The 23115-nt window shown below is 42.4% G+C and overlaps 1 pseudogene; it reads left to right on the top strand.

Annotated features, from left to right (window-relative positions):
* The first annotated feature begins 17575 nt into the window (after nt 1-17575).
* LOC122004269 lies at nt 17576-19611 on the top strand (annotated as a pseudogene).
* Nucleotides 19612-23115: the final 3504 nt, after the last annotated feature.

Here is a 23115-nt window from a genome sequence, read left to right as displayed (position 1 = left end):
TATCATACCAATGTCACCCCAAGTAGTATTGCTAGGATTTTCTTCCTCCCAGGTGAGTCGGTGCGGCTATTCTACAAATGCCCGAGCCAGTGCTAGGTTATTTCTTTGTTGGGGCATTTTTTGGTTCTGATCGGCCCTTGTAGGACTCCAGCCCAGGGTCTGTTTGGTCAACGATGACACTAATAGTTAGGAGAAGGAGATCGCTGGCAAAACCCCTGATTATTCGGTCACGTTGCTCTTGATTAAAATGGTAGCAATTTTCTGTATTATAGGTTCCTGAATGGTAGTAGGCACAAAACATAGAAGCTCATTGTCGAGGCTCAAGGAAGCGTGTCCACTTGACTTCTACATGTTGAACCGCCTGTGGCCTTAGCTCACGGTGCTATGGCTGGTGGCCCAGTCGGGTCCCCTTAGGTGGAAAAGTAGAAGGAGGCACTCAACGCTCAGGTGCAGTGGCAGGAGCACAAGGAGCCACCTCCTTCTTCCAAGCAGATTGAGCTTCTTCAACGTTGATGTATTTCGTGGCTCATCCGATCAAATGATCGAAGTCCCTCAAAGGCTTCTTAACGAGGAATCGAAAGAACTTGCCATCTGTGAGCCCTTGAAAAAAGACACTCACTAAAATCTTCGAGGTGGCCAAGGGGATGCCCATGGCCACTTGGTTAAATTTCTTAATGTAAGCCCTGAGCGGATCCTTGGGCCCTTGCTTGAGAGAAAAAAAGAGACTTAATGTCATCTTATGATAACGACAACTAATGGCAAAGTGATACAAAAAAGTTTTATGAAAGTATTTGAAACAACATATAGACTCGGTCGAAAGTCGGTTGAACCACCTCTATACTGAGTCAGACAAAGCCGTGAGGAGCACTTGGCACTTGACCCCATCTGTATATTGATGGAGGATAACCACATGTTCAAATTTGAGTAAGTGGTCCTCTAGGTCGATCACCCCTCCATATTCTTTGATCGAGAGAGGTTGGAAATGAGTCGGTAGTTTATCTTCCAAGATTTCTTCAGAGAACAACATGCTCGCCCACTCAAGGGAGCAACTAGTCATTGGGGCTTTTCCTTTACGATGGTACTGGACGAGTGCATTTTTAGAAGATGATCCTTGAGGTCACTCCACTTTTCCCATGTCGTCAAGGGACATATGGAACAATGCCCGGTGATAGGGGAATAAGCGTGAGGTTGGTCGGATGTACAGGTGCTTGTGGGAAGGTAGCTGGGGGAGGCTAGATCGGCCTTCCACTCAAGTACCTCACTCGGCCTGATGGCCAGTCGTAAACGTAGCAGGCTCATTCAAAAGATTGCACTTGTTCACTGCTTGCTGCTGCTGCACCATTCTAGCTGCTCGGGAGGCTATCAACAATTCTAAATTTTCTTGCAATAGTGTCAGGGTGGTGAATCATCCTGTCTCATCCATCCTCATGTTTCAGATGTAGATGAAGTTCTCATAGACGACACTAAATATGATCCTGTCTGAAATCGGTGGAGATAGGATGCTAGATGTGTGGCTCGAATGTTGAACAAATGAAGACTCCTCACTGTCAAAATATAACTTTGAAGCACTCCTACATATTAAAAGGAGTGTTAGTGACCGGATTAGGGAAGGGGTACCCGGTGTAGGTCTTCCGACACTCAAGTCAATGATCGGTAGAAGATGATGAATAGTAGTATGAATGAATAGTGGAAATTGTGTAGTCTCATGTAATGTGCGCGTACCTATGTGTTGGAACCCCATGATAGTTTGATGTGATCAATCAGGTTAAGTTAGGTCATGTTGTGTTTGACCCTTGTATCTAAGTATGTAGGAGCTTAGAAACACAAGAATTGAGTGGAAGACGCAACTAGCGAGAAGGATGGCACGGGAAGGGAGCAGATGGGCTCATTGCATCCGAGGGATGAAGTGTTGCGGAAGAGTACACCGGTGGATGAGAAGGACGTGTGCGATGTTTCAAGGGACGAGAAGCTAGAACGGAAGCCTGCTCAAGGAGAAGGCCAAAAAATAGGTCTGGGTGAGCCCTATTTCGGATGGTCGCGATCACCCAGGTGATCAGAGAAGCAGAAGAGTGAAAGAAGGCTGAAGATGCTGCTGGAGGTGCCTTCAAAGGGAATTGAAGGCGCCTCTGTGGCACCTTTGCACCTCATTGTGGAAGACGCCTTCGATGAACAGTACAAAGGCACCTTCCAACCCTATGGAAGGCACCTTCGACCAGGCTGATTTTAGTCATTGCCAAAGGATAAAACTTTATCTTTGGTGCCTCGCTGAAGGCGCCTTCCAGCCCTATAGAAGGCACCTTCAAGCCCTATGGAAGGCGCCTTCAAGTTACGGATAAGATTTTACAAGGGCTATAAAAAGACCCCTGAACCTAGGAAATAGATAATCAACTTCTGTATTCTTTTCCTAGCAGTTGTCTGAGTATTTAACAATTGTAAAAGGCTTCTTCACCTTCATCAAAGGAGATATTTTTAGTGGAGCTTTACAACCGCTTTGGATTGACAACCACCTAGACTGTAACCATATAAAACTCGTGGTCTCTTACTTATTTCCCTTTTAAGTTGTTATTTTATTTATTGTTGTTGCTTAATTAGAATTGTGCTACTAATCCAAGTCCAAAGAACGAGAAAAGTTTATTTTATTTTTAATAGGCAATTCACCCTCTCTCCCCCCTCTTACCGACCTATCTGCTCTAACAAGTGGTATCAGAGTCAGGACGTCTCAGAAGGACTAACCACCTACTGAAGCAACAAGACGATGACCGGTGCAAGCATTCACCCACCAAAATTCGAGGGAGACTTCGCGCAATGGAAATGTCAGATGGAGGTATTCTTTAAAACGGATTTTTGAAATTTTGTTAATCATGAAATATGGTTTCGCGGTTTTGAAAGACAAAGAAGAATATCAATGGACGAAGAAGGAGCAAGCTAACTTCATGGCGATTGGTAAAGCAGAATTTTATCTACTCAGCGTCCTTTCGCCCTAGGAAATAAATCGAATTGGCAACTATGACTCCGCCAAAGAGCTCTAGGAGAAGTTCCTAAACCTCCATGAAGGTACTTTTGAAGCAAAATTGGCAAGGCGAGACATCCTCCGAACCCATATGACAAACCTGTGAATGAACAATGGAGAAAAGGTAGCACAACTCCAAGCATGGATCAAAGAGCTCATCACTCAGCTCAACAATCTTAGAGAAATGGTAACGAATTGAGATTCAATTCGGTATGCGCTCAACGTCTTCCTGAGAACTCCAGAGTGGTCATCCTTAGTAGATTATACTACATCTCTAAGGACTTCAAGATAAGTACACTAGAGAATTTGTTTTCTATCTTTGAACTTCATGAAACTCGATGTGCAAATTCTAAAGAAATCAAAAAGTCGAACAACAATTTTACCTTGAAAGCCAAGATGGAAGATCCTGACTCTGAAGCATCGATCGACGAAGATGAAGCGACGTTACTGGTAAGAAAGTTTAATAAATTCATTAAAACTAATAAATTTAAATCCTAGTCAAGAAAGCATTATCAGAATAAAAGGAAGGGCTGATGTTACAACTGCAATGAAGAAGGGCACATCAAGGATAACTGTTCAAAATTGAAGAACGGGGACAAGGAGAAAGACAGGGGCAACAGACCAAAGTACAAGAACTTGAAGGCCACATGGGACGAATCATCATCCTCTGAGTCTGAGATTGAGGCCTTCTCCGGACTTGCCCTAATGACAAGCCATCAAGAAGATGAAAGCAACTCAGAAATGAGCATCGACGAATTAGGAGGATCCTTAGAGGAAAGTTGCGACGAAGGGGGAGCGTCAGATCACGAGGTAAGTGAGGTACGTGCACTATCTTTCAAGTAGTCTTTTAATTTTATCAAAATGCTTTCTAAAAATTTGTATAAATTAGAAAAAAAAAATACTAAGTTAAAATTAAACTTGTCAAATTCATGCCCCTTAGAAATATATGATAATCTAAAATTAAAAAATGATAAATTGAAAATTTAAGTCAAAAGTTTGAAGAATGACCATGCATGCTTGAATTTGAATAATTGTCAGAAACCAAAATATAGAAAGTATAGTAGACTAAACTGGTATATTAGACATCACCAGGGGCAAATTAGAAATATTCCTAAAAATTATGTACTCCCCAAATTTTTAATTAACCTAGTAGGTAGGAACTTATATTGGGTTCCAAAAATATAATTAGAGTAAAATTCTTTTTAAAAGGGTTGAATGCGAGAAAGAAAATTAAATATTAATTTCTTTAAAAGGCTTTGTCTAAGAAAGTAGTTGTTGCTCCAATATCCAAGAAGACCCAGTGCCTCGCCACAACCTAGAAGCCTATTATTGAAATAAATATTTAATTAACTAACTGTTAAAATAATTTACTATTATAATCTGTTAACAAGTTAGAATTTTTTTTTAATAAATTTTTTTTACTCTTTTATTTTTTTCAAAATACAAAGTATGACTTTATGAAAAATTTTAACCATTCTGTTTACTATTTTTTAAGTACCCCTCAAAATTAATTTCAAAATATTCTAACTTCTTATGTTATTTTTCCTATTTTTTTTATGTGATTAAAGGAGGAGGAATAGGTACAAGTTTAAGGGGAGTAAGAGACACTATTTTTTATTTTTTTTAAAAAAAAAAATCACATTTTATTGCCTAATTTAGTTTTTTAATGCATGCCTAACTTAATTTTGCAATTTCTTTACAAAACTTATGTTATTGCAATTTGTTTGTTTTTTCCCCTAACTTAAACTTGGGTTGATATACATCAAAAAGGGAAAAGATTATTGGAACCCCGTGGTAGTTTTGATATGATCAACCAGGTTAAGTTAGGTCTTGTTGTGTTTGACCCTTATGTCTAAGTGTGCAGGAGCTTAGGAACACAAGAAGTCAAGTGGAAGACATAGCTAGCAAGAAGGATGACACAGGAAGGGAGCCGACGAGCTCGGTGCATCCGAGAGACGAGGTATTGCGGAAGAGTACACAATTGGACGAGAAGGACGTGTGCGACGTTCCGAGGGACGAGAAGCTAGAGCGAAAGCCTGTTAGAGAAGAAGATTGAAAAATAAGTCCGGGTGAGCCCTATTTCGGATGGTCGCGATCACCCAAGTGATCAGAGCAACATAAGAGTAAAAGAAGGTTGAAGATGTTGCTGGAGGCGCCTTTAAAGGGAATTGAAGGTGCCTCCGAGGCGTCTCCGTGGTGCCTCTACACCTCACTGTGGAAGGCACCTTCCATGGCTAGAAGGTGCCTTCGATTAACAATACGAAGGCGCCTTCCAGCCCTATGGAAGGCACCTTCGACCAGGTCGATTTTAGCCGTTGCCAAAGGATAAAACTTTATCCTTTAGCGCCTCGCTGGATGTGCCTTCCAGCCCTATGGAAGACGCCTTCAAGCAACGGATAAGATTTTCCAGGGGCTATAAAAAGACTCCTGGATTTAGGAAATAGATAATCAACTCCTATATTCTTTTCCTAGCAACTGTCTGAGCGTTTAACGATTGTAAGAGGCTTCTCCCCCTATACGAAGGAGATCTTTTAGAGATTTTCATTGCCCATGGATTGACAATCACATAGATTGTAACCAAGTAAATAGTGTGCCTCATCTCTTTAGTTATTAATTTAAGTTATTATTATTGTTGCTTTTAATTTGAGTTGAAAGAATGGGAAATGTATTATTTTCTTTTTCAGGTTATTCACATTTCCCTCTTACCGGCCTCCAAGGGTCCTAACACTATGCTTGTAGATGGAGACCCCTTTTTATAGTATTACTATTTATCTGAGCATGAATCTCAAAGCGTTTACATAAAAGGATAGACTATAAAACTGCTCTAACATCTTTCCCCAAATGGACTCGCAATCTCTACGTTTGGCAGAGAAGAAGCTTCTGCTGCACAACTCACAATCTCTCGCAATCTCTACATTTTCCTCAAAGTATTTGTTTGATGATATATACACCATCTTCGCGTACCTTCCTAAGGAACTCCCATATGTTGTATAGCTTGAGGTCGTGGTTCAGGATGACAATGTGGAGGACTTGCACGAGGCCCTCTGGGTGGCTGAACAGGCACTACTGGATGCTCCATATTGAGAGTAGGGCTAAGAGTAACAACTTCCTTCCTCCGAGTGGCTTGGGCTTCTTCCACATTGATAAACTCAGGTGCTCGTTCAATCAACAGATCAAAGTTGGTGGGAGGATTTTTGGCCAGATCTTTAAAGAAATTGTTATCATTAAGTCCTTGAGAAAAGACACTTACCAAGATCTCCATAGTAGTCCTAGAAACATCTATGGCTACTTGATTAAATCTCTTAATGTAGGCTCTAATGTTTTTTTTTAGGCTCCTGTTTGATTGAAAAAAGACTCCAAGAGGTTTTTTGGTACTGCCGATTACTAGAGAAATGATGAAGAAATACCTTACGGGAATCCTTAAAAGTATGGATAGAGTTGCTTGGCAGCCACTTAAACCATCTTTGAGCTGCTCCTCCAAATATAGTGAGGAACATCCGGTACTTGACACCATCAGTAAATTGTTGAAGGAGAACAACATTTTTAAATTTGAGAAGATGATCCTTGAGATCGGTTGTTCCCGAGTATTCTCCAATATTTAAATTTTGATAATGCTACAACAAAGGATCATCCAACACTCATTGAGAGAATGGAGTAACGATCCTCTCAGGAGAGCTATCGCTAACTATGATCTTCCCTTTATGCTTATCTCGTATATAGGTGCTTCTCCAGAAGATTCTTAGGGAGCTTCCCTCCATCCCCCTTGTTCAAAAGGTGCACGAAGAAATATTCAAGGACGTTGGGTTGGGGAGAGAGGAGTAGGAAACAAGCAAGTAGGATCATCCTCCTCACCTCCTTTTTCCTTTTGGTAAGCAGTTGTCGATCACCAAGTTTAGGGCCACCGGCAATATACCACCAGTATTAGCTCGTTGCTGTTGTTGCAATAGTTTCTACACTTTGGTGTTAATGAGCAGATCCAAATCTTCCTGCGTTAAGGTTATGGTGTTAAGTTTTCAACTTCTTCCATCTCGTAGCTTTAGATCCAGTTGAATGTTCCCACAAACGATGCCTAATGTGATCCTGTCTAAAATCTACAAGAAGGTGTACTGGTTCCGATGAATGGTGGCTCCGGGGAAGATGAGCTCCTGGAGATCCGGAAGAGCCTCTCAACTCTCCTACGTACGGTGAGACGAGCCAACAAAGTGTTAGTGACCTAAGATCGGGGTGGAAATCCCTGACTAGACCCTCCGACGCTCAAGTCAGTTTAGTCTCTTGAAGATGGAAGAAGAAGAAGAAGAAGAGGAATAAGAAGAAGAAGTATAGTAATGAAAGTACGAAGAAGTACAGTTCTGGATGTTAAATTTGTAAATGTGAGCATACCTTGCCAGAGGAGAGGATTCGCCTTTTTATACTACCTCACATAACCTCCGCAATCATGAGGTGGTCCCCGGTTTGTTCGAGTTTGTTAGAAGATGAAGTACCACTTTAGTCTTTGTACAATAATCCTTTAAGGAATCTTTTTTGTACCCCAGATGTACCTCTTTCGTCATTTATGACTCACATTCCTGATGAAATATGAATAGAAATATGTCTTCGTAACTGAAAAAGCTTCTAGAGAATATTTTCCACCAAATTTGCTAAGCTGTCATAAAATTGTTCGCTACTTGTACGCCATCTTCTGTTAAATATGTCTCGGCCGGTCATTCAAGCCGATCATATATATATTAAGAATACCTTCTATTGACCATGTTTTGGCCGATAATATACCATAAGCTTTATAAGGCTAAATGCCTTTAAACTCGATCGGGCTTTGCCTAACCAAGCGCATGTAAGCACACTGATGCTCGCTCAGCCTTTACTCAGCTGGTAGTACACTAAAAGCTATATAAGGTTAAGTGCCTATAAGCTTGGTCGGGTTTTGCCTAGCTGAGCACATGTAAGCACACTGATGCACACTCGACTTTCACTCGGTCGATAATATACTATAATGTATATAAGGCTAAATGCCTTTAAGCTTGGTCGAGCTTTGACCGGTCGAGCGCATGTAAGCATACTGATGCTTGCTAAAAGCTATATAAGGCTAAGTACCTATAAACTTGGTCAGACTTTGCCTAGCCGAGCGCATGTAAGCACACTAGTGCTCTCTCGGCCTTCACTCGGTCGGTAATATACTATAAGCTATATAAGGCTAAATGTTTGTAATCTTGGTCGGGCTTTGCCCGTCTGAGCGCGTATAAGTACACTAGCGCTCACTTAGTTTTGATTCGGCTGATAATATACCATAAGCTTTATAAAGCTAAATGCCTTTAAGCTCAGTTGGCTTTGCCTGACCGAGCGCATGTAAGCACACTGGTGCTCGCTCAACCTTCACTTGGTCAGTAATACACTAAAAGTTGTATAAGGCTAAGTGTCTTTAAGCTTGATCGAGCTTTGCTCAACCGAGCGCACTCAAGGATCCCTTTATTTGGTCAGCCCTTGCCCTATATATTTTCGACCAACTATGAGTTGTTGGACTCCGTAGTTGTTTTGATGTGATCAACCAAGTTAGGTTAGGTCATGTTTGGTTTTGATCCCTATGTCTAAGTGTGCAGGAACTTAGGAGCATAGGAAGTTGAGTGGAAGACGCAGCTGGCAAGAAAGACGGCATGAGAACGGAGCCGACGGGCTCAGTGCGTCTGCGGGACGAAAGAGATGCGGAAGAGTACACCGGTGGATGAGAAGAACGTACGTGACGTTCGAGGGACGAGAAGCCTAAGTGGAAGCCTGATCAAGGAGAAGGCCGGAAATTGGGTTTGGGTGAGCCCTATTTCGATTAGCCGCAATCACCTAAGCGATCGGAGTTTCAGAAGGTCAAAAGGAGCTGGAAAAGCAAGCTGAAGGCGCCTCCGAGGCGACCCAGGTGCCTCTGCCTTCTTCAGGTGTGTAAAAGGCTTTCATAGTGTGTTAAAGGCTTCTCCACCTTCAGAGAAGGAGATTCTTACTAAGCTTTTGCAACCGCCTTAGATTAACAACTACCTAGGTTGTAACCAAGTCAAACCCTGAGTCTTCTTAAGTTATATTATTTTCTTTTATTTATTTTTGTTGCACTTTAAGAGTTGAAAGAAAGAGGAGGGTATATTTTTTTGTTTTAGGCAATTCACCCCTCCCCTCTTGTCGGCCCATCGGCCCACTGCTCCAACAAGTGGTATCAGAGCCCAACCGTCTCAGAAGGACTAACCACCATCTGAAGCAACAAGATCAAGACGATGGCCGCACCGACAATCTTTCCGCTTAAATTCGAAGGAGATTTTGCGTCGTGGAAGAAACGAATGGAGGTATTTTTCAAAATTGATTTTGAAATATTATTAATAATTAAATATGGTTTTGTAGCTCCCCAAAATCCCCAATGAGAAGGAAAAAAAAGTATCACTGGACCAAGAAGGAGCAAGTAGATTTCGTAGTGAATGGACGAGCTGAGTTCCACTTGCTTAGTGTGCTACCACCTCAGGAAGTAAATCAGATCAGAAATTACAACTCCACAAAGGAACTTTGGGGAAAGTTATTAGAGCTACACGAAGGGACTTCTAAAAAAAACTTGCAAGACGGGGCGTGCTCCGAAATCAACTGACGAACCTCAAGTTGGAAGAAGGAGAGTCAGTAGCACAACTACAGGGAAGAATCAAGGAGTTGATCACCGGACTAACAAACCTCAGAGAAATGGTAACGAATTGAGATGCACAAAGGTATGCATTAAATGCGTTCCCATGAACATCCGAATGGACAACTATAGTAGATTCCTACTATATATCCAAGGATCTCGAGGTAAGTACTTTAGAAAGTCTTTTTTCTACTTTTGAATTACACGAATCTCGGTGTGCGGGACAAAGAAAAGGACTGAGTTAGAATGTTTCCCTAAAGGCAAGAACCAACGATTCAGACTCCGATGATTCAGTTGATGAAAGCGAAGCAGCTCTTCTGGTAAGAAAACTCAATAAATTTGTTCAGTCTAATAAGTTTAAATCGCAGACAAAGAGATATTATTGAAACAAAAGGAAGGTCCGATGCTACAACTACAACGAGGAAGGGCACATCAAGAACGACTGCCCAAAATTAAAGAAAAGGGACAAGGAGAAAGAAAAGTCTCAAAGATCGACATCCTCTAAACGCAAAAGTCTGAAGGTTACATGGGATGAACCATCATCCTCTGAATCTGAAGGCGAAGCCTACGCCGGACTTGCTCTAAGAGCAATCCACCAAGATGAAGATGAAACCTACTTAGAAATGAGTATAGATGAAGGGGGAGGATCATCAGAAGAAGAAAGTAGCGATGAAGGGGGAGCATAAAAAATTGAGGTAAGTGAGGTACGTGCTCTATCTCTCAAACAACCCTTTAAATTCATTAAAAGTCTTACTAAAGATCTAGTTAAACTAGAAAAGGAAAATATTGAATTAAAATTGAATTTAGCAAAAGCATGTCCTCTACAATTATATGATAATATAAAATTAGAAAATAAAAAATAAAAAATAGAAATTGAAAAATTGAAAAATGAACATGCATGCTTGAGTAACTTTCAAAAATAAAAAATTAGAATTTATGGTAAGGTAAATTGGTATATTAGACATCATCAAGGTCAAATTAGAAAAATTCCCAAAAAATATATACCTCCTAAATTTTTTATTAATCCAATAGGAAGGAACCTATATTGGGTTCCAAAATCTTATTTAGATTAAACAATTTTCTAAGGATTTCAAAAAAGATTAAATGTTTAAATTCTCTAAAAGGCTTTGTCTAGAAGTGGTTGATGATCCAATAACCAGGAAGGCCTAGTGTCTCGCCATAGCCTAGAAGTCGATTATTGAATTAGATATTTAATTGACAAACTGATAAGCTTGTGAAATTAATTAAGATAATTGCTTTTAATGTTTGTCAAAAAATTTTTGAAAACTCCATAAATTAGAAATTATTTTAAATTTCTTTTACTTGTTTTTATCAAGTTTTTTTTCTTTTCCCTAAAAACTTAATATTACATATTGTTTATTTTGATGTGATCAAAAGAGGAGAAATAGGTACAAGTTTAGGGGGAGTTAGAATTTTTATCAAAATTCTGAATTTTTATCAAAATTCTGATTTTTTATGAATTTTTGCTAAACTCTATTTTATAAGTCTGAATTTTGATAAATCATAATTAGTGTTGCAGTTTCTTTTAATGCAAACTTCATACTTAAAATATTTTATTTGTCATTTCTTTTTTGTTATTACCCTAACTTGAACTTGGGTTGATGCACATCAAAAAGGGAGAGATTGTTGTACCCCGTAGTTGTTTTGATGTGATCAACCAAGTTAGGTTATATCCTATTTGGTTTTGATCCCTGTGTCTAAGTATGCAGGAACTTAGAAGCACAAGAAGTCGAGCGGAAGACGCAGCTGGCGAGAAGGACGACACGGGAAGAGAGTTGACGAGCTCGGTGCATCTGAGGGATGAAAGAGCTGCGGAAGAGTACACCGGTGGATGAGAAGAACGTACACAATGTTCGAGGGACGAGAAGTCAGAGCGGAAGCCTGCTCGAGGAGAAGACCAGAAATTGGGTTCGGGTGAGTCCTATTTTGGTTGGCCGCAATCACATAAGCGATCGGAGCTTCAGAAGGTCAAAAGGATCTAGAAAAGCAAGCTAAAGGCGCCTCTGCCTTCTTCAGGCGGGAGGGCACCCTCCATGCCTTGAGGGCGCCCTCCATAGCCATCCGAGGCTATGGAGGGCCCCCTCGACCAGTCAAAGATGACTGTTTCAGCAATGGATAAAGTTTTATCCACCGACGCGCTGGAGGCACCCTCTAAGTCTCTTGGAGGTGCCCTCAATGTTGTAGATAGAATTTCCAGGAGCTATAAAAAGGTCCCTAGAGCTAGGAAATAGAAATCAACTCTTGTACTCAATTCCTAGCAACGATTAAGCTTTCATAGTGTATAAAAGACTTCTCCGCCTTCAGATAAGGAGATTCTTACTGAGCTTTTGCAATCGCCTTGGATTAACAACCACCTAGGTTGTAACCAACTCAAGCCTTGAGTCTTCTTAAGTTTTATTGTTTTCTTTTATTTATTTCTGTTGCACTTTAAGAGTTGAAAGAAAGAGGAGGGTATCTTTTTTTGTTTCAGATAATCCACCCCTCCCCTCTTGCCGACCCGCTGCTCCAACATGAGTACTGTAGCGACCACCCTTCTTACTACTACTACACTCTAAGGATGACCGTTACTTAACTACTAACTATACTTAACCGGTATGATAAAAAAATCACATGGAAACCCTACCGAAAAATTTCGGCAAAGTCTCCCCTGTACCGGTGACCAAATCTATAATACAAACATAGTATACGCAGCCACAGACGGCTGGAACATATTTTCCACAACCACGCAGTAATAAAAATCACAATAAAAATAAAGAAACTACTCTAGCAATAGCAATGACTACAGCACTCACAAATAATAAAAGAGACTAGCTAGACATGCGGAAATAAACTTAACTACAATCCCAAATTTAATATAACATTAACAGAGAACTAAAAGAAAGTCTTGACAATTTTGCCAGCTACTTCTGGATCTCTCCACAGTCCAGTCATCACACACCTTCATCACCACCACCATCCTGTCGCCTCCCTTTCATATCTTAGCTTTTCCTTTATCTGCAGTAGGAGGAAAGAAAAGTAGATCTATAAGCGAAACGCTTAGTAAGTACTAATCTATCTCACAAAAACTCGAAGTGCATAAAAGTAATGCAATCATACTGAAACTGAAATGCTAAAGCAAAGCTGCATGTACTCATGGTATACAGAAATAAAACTGAATACTAAACATGCTCACTAACTGACAGGAAAGTAATGAAACTACTACTGTAGGCTTAGAATTAAAGAACTAAACTTTTATTGATTCTAAGCATAAACTTGTTTCATTTTCTTATATTCTTATACTAGAAATTAATCTTTTAATTTTTCTTTCACTTTCTTCTTCTTGTTCTTCTCACTTTTCTTATACTAGAAATTAATCTTTTAATTTCTCTTTCACTTTCTTCTTCTTTTTCTTTTCTTTCCTTTTCTTTTCTTCTTTGGGCCCAGGCTTAGTACCATCTTAATCTTATGCGCGCTCCCTAATAGAGACAGCTGTAGTCCTACAGGGTAAAGACCTCGGTCTTACCAGGGCCGAGACCTCGGAAACGGTCACCTGGATTTGTTTAACGACAACCTCGGAAGTTGGATACTAGCCTCTTACTTTAGTTTACTTGTTATCTCTTTTTAACTAGACCTTGGTCTCTTTCTTTTTACTCAGTTTTCTCATAATCCTTTATTAGAGTTTATTGGAATCCTTTAGATATACCTAACAAGTGTAGGATTATAATTAACTAAGCATGCTATATAACAATACAAGGGAAACAAATCTAAACTCTCTCTAAGCATGTTATAAAACAAAGCAACAGAAAAGTAAATCTGAACTTTCTAAACATGCTGTAAAACAAAGGAAAAGAAAGCACATCTGAACTTACTAATCATGCTATAAAATAGAGTAAAAGAAAGCTAACTTGGACTTTCTAAACATGCTATAAAATAGAGTAAAAGAAAGCTAACTTGGACTTTCTAAGTATGCTGTAATAAAAGCAAAAGAATGCAACTTTACACTTTCTATCATGCTGTAAAAACAGGGCAAAGGAATCCCTTTTTGCTGGAATTTATGGCAGCAATTAGACTTACACGGGTACCACATTTAAGAACTAAAGGCACGCTTAAAAGACAACCATAGGCTGAAATCAGGGCTGTCCGGTTTAACAAGAATTCAAAACAGGAATCCCATGCAAGAGATGCTCTAATCTACCCGGTATAAAGAGTTTCAATTCTGTAATAGCATAACTTTAACTAACAGCATGAACCAATATCATAATCAAGGAACTAATGGCACCAACAGGGAGTGCTATATTTCCCCAACTGAACACCTCTAAGCCTTGAAAACTCTCGGCAGAAAACTAAAGAAACCAAAAATCTTTACAACGTGCTTTGAATTCAAAATGAACAAAGAACACAATTTCTTGACCTTAACATGCTATGCTCATGAAAAGGAAAGGGCAACTTGCTGTGCAGCCCAAATACTAAGTTTAGGGTTCATGCTAGGCCTCGGAAGCAAGGAAAAATCAAACGGAAAACCCGAAACAACTCCTACCGCAGGTGAGTAGTACTTACCCCTTGTTCTTGCACTTACAACCGAGAAGAAGGAAGGGAAAGGCCTTAGGGTTTTCGGAGGGCTCGGGTCTTGCAAAATCTTCGGCTTCCTCTTGTGCCCGCAAGTTCTTCTCCGTCGGGATGACCACCCACGGTGAAGGATGGCTGGAATAAGGCTTCGCCGGCGCCGGAGACCCAAAACCTAGCTTCCTCTTGGTTTCCGCCGAGAGAGAAGGCGCCGTCGCGAGGGAGAAGGAGAAGAAAGATTTCGGGAGAAAATGTTGGGTTTTTGGAAATTCCAAAACCTAATTCCCTTTTATATATAAGGGTTTTATTCCAAATCATGCTATAAACTTAATTCTCTCCTTATAAGGTTAACAAAATCTCGTAGCTCAGCTGGTTGGGCCGGTTTTGCTTGGGTCAGTCCGACCCGAGGTCGTAGGTTCGAACCTCGCCTTCAACGATTTTGTCAAACTTTCTTTCTTTTTGTAAACATACTAAATGACCTCCAAAAATTACGTAAAAATACTCTAAAAATTTCTAAAAATCTCTAGAATATTTTAAAAGCATTTTCAAATATTTTTATGGACATTTGGAACTCGAAATAGGAAAAATCGGGTCGTTACAAGTACCCCTTCTTCTTTTCATCCTTGACCTCCATTTCAAAGAGACAACTTATTATAAACCATATCATTGGGGGCAGGAAAAACTCTTGATGAAAGTAGTCCATTCCGAATATATACCATCTGTTAAATAGTATCCTTTTATATATTGTATACTGTTCACAATAAAATTAACCTCCAGTGTATTTCCTTTCAAGGCATCATTAAATATAGGTGATTCATTAAGTACATTGATGTCATTGCGAGATATAGCAACTTCAAAAAAGGCATGTCATATCCATAAATCGGTAGATGCGGCTTCCTCAAGCACAATTGTTGGATAGACATGATCGCCTCGTGTGTACTATGCCCTTCAAGCGACCAAATAATTTTTCCAAGCTCAATGCATGCAATCAAAACTTCCTAGCATCCTAGGGAAACCGTGCCTTTGTTCATGCATTTCAAACAAACGAGTGATGTCAGTTGCATTGAATTTCCTAAGTACTCATCTCCAGGTACTAGTTCAATTGGTCGACGGAACCTCCATAAGCTATTTGACAGATAGTCGTCGTGCATTTATGAAGCGGCGATATGCCTTTTCTCTTGGTTGTATCTTTCCTCTATTTAAAATATCCACTAGGATGATTTTTCAAACTAGTGACTATGTGTAAAAACAACTCATTTCTCATTTGGAATCACCGTCGGAACATGTCATCAGTATACACCGACTCAATAAAGAAATAATCATTGATAAGTTGAGTATGTTCAGCTACACGATCTTTGTTAATTGACATTCTTCTTTATGTATTCTCATAATAATCTTGTACGAATTCAGTTACTCTAAGTTGATTGTGTACTATCATCATGAATAACACTTCATCGGAATCTGATATTGTATGGCTCATTGTGTCTTCGAGAATATTTTCTGTGTTAATTTGATCAGGATCTTGTGACATTATGAAGAGTTTAGTGTGAAAAAGTAGAGAATAGATAAGATATGGAGTTTTTTTTTTTGAAAGATATAGAAAAGAATATATATATATATATATAATTTTTTCCAAACGATTAAATTTAGCAAAAACAAAAAAAAAATTAAAAATAATCATTGCCCACCTTTTGGGGGCCCGATTGCACCACTAAAAATAAAATCACCTGATACAAATTTATACCTAGTAATTTTTAATTAATGTCTTTTAAATATCCCTAGGAATATTTGAAAATGAATATTTTGAGAAATATTGTCTCCATATATCCCCATTGGATTAACAATCAATTTATACAACAGTCTACGAATAAATAATAAGAGTTTAAAATTCATAAGAGTTGATCAATCAACTACTCGACTAATCATATGACAGATTCAATTGTTTAAAAATTTTATGTCGATTTGTCAAATTTTAATAGAGAAAAGTTCAATATAAATGTTGCCATGTACACAGATCTTTTCTCAAATTTATCGATATAAAAATGTTGCCGGCCATATGCACAGATATTTTCCCCTAACATTAACTGCTACTAAGTTTCTTGGTTTCGATCGAGCTCCTTTATGCTATTTTTCATAAGCTACGTACAGGTTTCTTTTTACAGAGCTAGGCATCACACTGAGTTCAGTTTTCCAGTGTGATACATCGATCGACTACGTGATGGAGGATGGATGGAGGGAGCAGCAGCAAGTTCAGTTTTTCAGATTGAATGGTAATTAGTTGCATGCTGTTATGCATCATGATCCGAGTGCTGCGCTAAGTGGGCGATGCTGATGCATGCATGTGTGGACGCGGACGCAGAGGCGGGAATCTTTCCCCCTCGCGTTGACTACAAGCAGATAGAAACAGGAGGTAGGATCCAGGAGTGACTTTGGGGGCTGATCAAGCTGCAGACACCACTGCCGCGCCTCTTCTCCTCCTCGTTTTCGCAAACTAGTCAGATCAGATATACATTAGTGTAATCAATTACTCAAATCCTTTTTCCGCGGATAAAAAAAATTAAAACGGATTAAGGATTTGCAATCCCTCCCTCCCTCTTTGTTTTTACACCAAGTAAACGATACGAGTTTTCATCCTTCATACACAGCTAAGCCAGTGTAAGTACGAGTGGCAGTGGAAGTGGTCTGTCCAGGGGGAAGCGATGTTGCTGCATGCATGCGTTGGGGATGATCCAATCGTGACTTTTCTTTCTCTCTATCTCTCTCTTTCCATGACTCTGCAGCTCTATTCGAAGTGAATCATCAAAAAGGAGTGAGTGTAGCCGAGTAGGCAGCAGCTGCAAGCGTTGCTGTGCCCAAATGTGTTAAGCGAGGAATGGAGAGCGATGCAGCATTGATTTAGAGTGTGTGCCTTTTTTGGCACAACCTTTCGCTACCCCCGCCAGGTGGTGCCACAACCTGATGCAGTGACTGATATAGGGCCATAGGGGAAAGGGAAAAGGCTGTAAAATAAAAAAAAAGAAAATCATCTTTGGACTAGACTGAATGCATAGGAATATGCAGAAGAATAAAAATATTAGTTTCTGGGAGAGGATCACCTGGTGACTTTGAGTGCACTGTGCACAAAATTAAACCTTCATGCTTTTTCTTAACACGTTGCCAGTCTTTTCTTACGTTTTGGAAAAATGGAAACTCTTCTCTTTGAATTTTTCGAATTTGTTTTGATTTCTTTATTTTCTTAATTCCGACTGTTGCTTTCGCCGGACTAAGTCGGGTTCTGACCGGTTTGTACACGCTTCCCTGCCTTGGTCGTCCCTATAAATACCGTCTTCACCTCGCCTCATATCACATGCGGAACCACTATTTCCCTCAGCTTTATGCCTTTATCGTTACCTCATCTCTCTGTTTCGGCATCGCCTGCTTCATTCTCCTTCTCGAGGTTTCAACTTTAGCCACCGCGATGACGAGATCGACAGAGAAGAAAGAGCCCAAGGCTCGGGTGGAGGAAGTGCTCAGGGCCCTCAACAGACAAGCCCCTCTCACAGTGGAACAGGTGAAATCTCAGCGCACACTTTGTTTTTTCATCATGGGGTAATCATGAACAGTTTGAGACTTGTTTTGTTCCTTCGACGGCAGGACAAGTTCTGTAGCGTTGCGTGCGTGGAGCTCTTCCTGCGAGCTAAAGGAGATAGCGTGAAGAAAGCATCCAAGCATCTGAGGGCCGTCCTCTCATGGAGAGAGGCCATAGGAACTGGTAACTGTCTACAGCATTGCAAACTAAAAGCCACTGTAATTTTCCTAGTTCACTATTTTCATCATTCTAGTTATTTGACTGATTCTGGTTCATGCCCATTGAATTTTCATGTGAGCTTCTTTTTAATCATTGTTCAAAAGTAGGCGGGGAATCTCCAATCTGTTTGGCTAATTGCCGTTATCTTCTCTGTGACAAACAACCAACAGTGCATTTAATGGCGGAAGAGTTCTCCACTGAGCTGGCCGATGGTATGGCGTACGTAGCAGGTCACGACGACGAGGCCCGGCCAGTCATTGTGTTTCGCGTCAAGCAAGACTACTTCAAACATCAATCTCAGAAATCGTAAGCAAAAGCTTTTATTTCTTTTGATTTTGCTCTAAATATCCTGCTGATGAACTTGGTGTTGCTTGAGATTCCTGCAGCTTCACGCGCTTCTTGGTTTTCACTCTGGAAGTGGCCGTCTCATCCATGGCCAGATTCGTAGATCAGTTCGTGCTTCTCTTTGACGCCAGTAAGCTGCTAAAGCTTAGATCATTTGTAAGATAATATAAAACAAAAATGAGTAAATCCTCAGTCTGAAACAGAGCTTTTAGTCAGTCAACAGCTACTGTTCAGAGTACTGCGATATCTGCTTACAGAACAGTAACATTCTTTGAATGCCTGCTTCGCGCTTCAATGTTTCAAAATTTAATGAGGGAACTGTGGGATGATTTGTTCTCTTCTCAGTCTCGATTTCAGAAAGATTTAATGTGTATTTATGTGCATGCTGCCATTTGTTGCAGGCTTTTTCAGATCGCCGAAGGCTTTCCTAAACGTGTTCTTGGGGACGTTGAAAGTTGTTTCTGATTATTACCCTGGGCGCCTTCATCAAGCCTTCGTGATCGATCCACCCTCGCTCTTCTCTTTCATGTGGAAGGTACAGAATCGAAAATTTTAGTTGGAAATTGGATGAAGCTTTTGTTTACTTATATTAATGGTTGATTAATTAGGGGGTTCGGCCTTTCGTCGAGCTGTCCGCCGTCACGGCGGTGGTGTCGTCGATGGACTACGACGACTCGCTCCGGAGCGACACCTTGGCGTCGCGCGCGAGGGCGAGCTCCCTGCGCTTCGACGCGCCGGTTGTGCGCGGTGGCGGAGTCGTCAAATTGGGCGGGTCCACCTCGTCCCGGTTTTCCGTCACCGTCTCCCACCTCAACTCGCTGAAGCCGTGGTACTTGAGCACCACCACCACCATCAGCAGCGCCGTGGTACCCACCGCCAGCCCCTCCCTCGTCGGCGCCTCACCGCTGACCGTCCGGTCCTTCTCCTTCGCCTCCCCGGGCGCCGCCGGGTCGATGTCGATGTCGGCTCGCGTCGGGACAACACCGCCGTCTGCGATGCCATCCAAGCGGCAGCCGAGGACGCCGATGCCGTCGTTCTTACAGTCGCCGTCGGAGCTGTTCTCGTTCAAGAAAGAGGGCCAAGCCAGCCGAGCGGAAAGGGAGAGGCACTCATTCCTGCCGTTCCTGAAATTCTACAGGCGGCCGTACGACGAGGCCGCGTACCGTGCCAGGCAAGCGGCCGCCGCACGGCGGCTTCATAACAAGTCTCAGACTCTTCCTGCCATCATCTCATCGTAAAGCAAGTGGCGGCGGCAGCACTAATCTTTAGTTGCTATTCCAAAAGCATAATATATTATCGCATCGTTTTTGTTAAAATAACACCGTCTGTCGCCGGCCGTGCGGTACTTAAGATAGTCTCAAGTTAAATTTACGAGCTGTGCACGTTCAAATCGGAGTTTTGACGAGATTGCCTTTTGTCGGCAAGGCGATTACCAAGAATTTAAGATTAAGGCTTCGTGCCTCGGAGGGGTTTCAACGCACGAGGTGCAGGGCGGTGTGCTTCGTGCGGTGGCGATCGACCAGTGTTCCACGCACTCGTAAGCGAGTCCATTTGGCATGCATCTCGGAGTCAGACTTGAAGGGAAGGTGGAAAACGGAGAAACGGGAAAGGCCCTCCTGCCTATCCACCATTGTCGTCCCTGTTTATGTTTTGCTTCACCTCGGAGTTCGAGAGGAACAGTCTGTTTGTCTGCTCGTCAGCGTTGCTTATTTCTGAAGGCACGTTGGGGTACTGCGAATCGCGTTATGGACGTAGAGTCGTAGGGGTAGGGCCTATCGAATTATTATTTTTAAATCTCTTTTTAAGGATAAAAAAAATTGTCAATCAGAGCGTCCATGGGGATACTCAGAGAGAGATTATTTCATGCTGCATCAATTCCTAGCTGGTGTATTTCACCAAATATATCCAATTAAAGAGGATTCCACCAAGTATATCTAAATTCTAAATCTCCACTGTTAAAAACGAATAGAGATTGGGATATAAGAAATCACAGGTAAAAAATTTTATCTTATAATTTTTATTTTTTACTTTTAAAAATAAATTAATTAAAATGGGCTAGCTTCCTCATAGCTATCCTATAATATGGTACTACATATGACAATAGGTCGGATTTAAATTCGGTATTAAATTTATTTGGTTTAGGGTGGGTTTAAACCTCGTGAAATGGATTACGAGACGAATTTAAACTCATTGACCAAGTTTAAAAGCGGATTCAGGACAGATTACGAGTTTCAATGAACTCACCCCGTGTATATATATTGATCCGGTGGTAAGGATGGGGGACCCTCATGGGCGGAGGGTCAAAGACACGTGGAGGTCAACCCTAAGTTCGCGCCGAACGAAGGATGCCGAGCCGAACGGAAGGATGCCGGGCCGAACGGAAGGATGCTGGACCGAACTGATATTCGGCCAGGAGCTTCCCGGGCCGGACAGAAGACAACCCGACCATGGGCGGGTTTCCGATGCGTGGAGGTCAACAGTCAAAGGGGGCTCGACGAGCGGGGGGGATATGCTGATCACTAGGCAAGGACCTTCATTTGAGAAAACAACCATCTGGCCGTGAGCCCAAATTTCCAATTAAGGGAAAAAGATCATATGGCCGAGCGGACTTTCCGCTCGGCCGCATTGCAAATCAAGAGTAAAGGCCGAGCGGTTTTCCGCTCGGCCAGGGTGTCCAGCTACAAGAGCCGAGCGGGCGGGATTTTGAACCATCCCGGACGGACGACCACCGACGCCAGACCAAAGGCGAATTGTCTGGCCGAGCGGCTTGATAGCCGATCCGAGAAGAAGTCACAGAGTATGGGGCAGCGGGTACGTCATCTTAGTAACCCCTCTTGCTGACAACAGGCATGTTCGAAGACCAGGTCATACTCAGTATCGTACGACAAAAGGTTCTGCTGTCCCATCAAGGAGACGCTCAAACTGTAGCAGTATGGCGTCAGACATGCTCTTCTCACAAGCCCATGCTGCGGTATGGTGTATGACACGTGCACACCTCAGTTTGTGTGCACCAAACTCCCATAGCTCTATATAAGAGCCCTTGGACTTCACCGGAGGTATGAATTCTCGAATCTTGTAAGCCACCCTCTTGTTTTTCGTCTGCCTGACTTGAGCGTCGGAGGATCGTCGCCGGGAACCCCATCCCGGCCCGACTTTTGTGCAGGTTCGCCGGAGCACCTTGCAATCAACCGGAGATCTACGTCAGCAACTTGGAGAGCGCCACGTGCCCAGCGCCCCTTGATTCAGCGTTCGGACAGGATCAATTTGGTGCCGTCTGTGGGAACGCTCCTGCATCCGATCAGAAGCAATGGACGAAGCTGGACGACCGCATATGGTGACGCTCTCCACGGAGGAGCTCGACGCTCTAATCAAGGCAAGAGCAGCTAAGCTCGTGGAGCAACAGAGAGAGAATGCGCAAGCCGAGCGGCTGAAGCAACAAACAACGTCAGCATCAGGTAGCCGAGCGGAGGCAATGATCCCCGAGCGGACGCCTCCCCCGAGACAATGATCCAACCGGCATTCAAGGGGGAGCACCGCCGAGCGGATGAAGATGGATTGGGACTTGGATCAACCATGAAGCACAAATTATCTCCAGCCTTTCCGGGGCAGGGTGAAAGGTGCACCAATATAATGTGTGTTGTATATTTTCCGTTTGGCTGTATATTTGAAATGCAGGAAGCAAAATGATAAACGCAATTGGCATTATCTGCCGAGCGGCCTATCTCGATGATGTATAAGATCCGAGGCACCGACTCAATGTCGAAGACCCCCGGCCGATCGGTCGGGCGTAAAAATTATCCGAGCCAAGTCATCGAAGACGAAGACCCCTCGCCGCTCGGTAGGGTGTATGTCATCAGTGTTAAAATTAGCCTTAAAGGCCGTTGAGCTCCGACGTTAAAAATCGAGAGACGAGTCGGCGTCTATAAACCCTCCGAGCGAAAGACCGTCGAGCTCCGACGTTAAAAATTGAGAGACGAGCCGGCGTCTATAAATCATCCGAGCGGAAGACCGTCGAGCTCCGACGTTAAAAATCGAGAGACGAGCCGGCGCTTATAAACTCTCCGAGCGGAAGACCGTCGAGCTCCGACGTTAAAAATCAAGAGACGAGACGGCGTCTATAAACCCTCCGAGCGGAAGACCGTCGAGCTCCGACGTTAAAAATCGAGAGACGAGCCGGCGTCTATAAACCCTCCGAGCGGAAAACCGTCGAGCTCCGACGTTAAAAATCGAGAGACGAGCCGGCGTCTATAAACTCTCTGAGCGGAAGACCATCGAGCTCCGACGTTAAAAATCGAGAGACGAGCCGGCGTCTATAAATCTTCCGAGCGAAAGACCGTCGAGCTCCGACGTTAAAAATCGAGAGACGAGCCGGCGTCTATAAACTCTCCTAGCGGAAGACCGTCGAGCTCCGACGTTAAAAATCGAGAGTCGAGCCGGCGACTATAAATCATCCGAGCGGAAGACCGTCGAGCTCCGACGTTAAAAATCGAGAGTCGAGCCGGCGACTATAAATCATCTGAGCGGAAGACCGTCGAGCTCCGACGTTAAAAATCGAGAGACGAGCCGGCGTCTATAAACCCTCCGAGCGGAAGACCGTCGAGCTCCGACGTTAAAAATCGAGAGACGAGCCGGCGTCTATAAATCATCCGAGCGGAAGACCGTCGAGCTCCGACGTTAAAAATCGAGAGACGAGCCGGCGTCTATAAACCCTCCGAGCGGAAGACCGTCGAGCTTCGACGTTAAAAATCGAGAGACGAGCCGGCGTCTATAAAC

Source organism: Zingiber officinale, chromosome 1A (assembly GCF_018446385.1).
Source record: "Zingiber officinale cultivar Zhangliang chromosome 1A, Zo_v1.1, whole genome shotgun sequence".
Lineage (NCBI taxonomy): Eukaryota > Viridiplantae > Streptophyta > Magnoliopsida > Zingiberales > Zingiberaceae > Zingiber > Zingiber officinale.
This window is presented reverse-complemented; position numbering and strand designations above follow the sequence as displayed.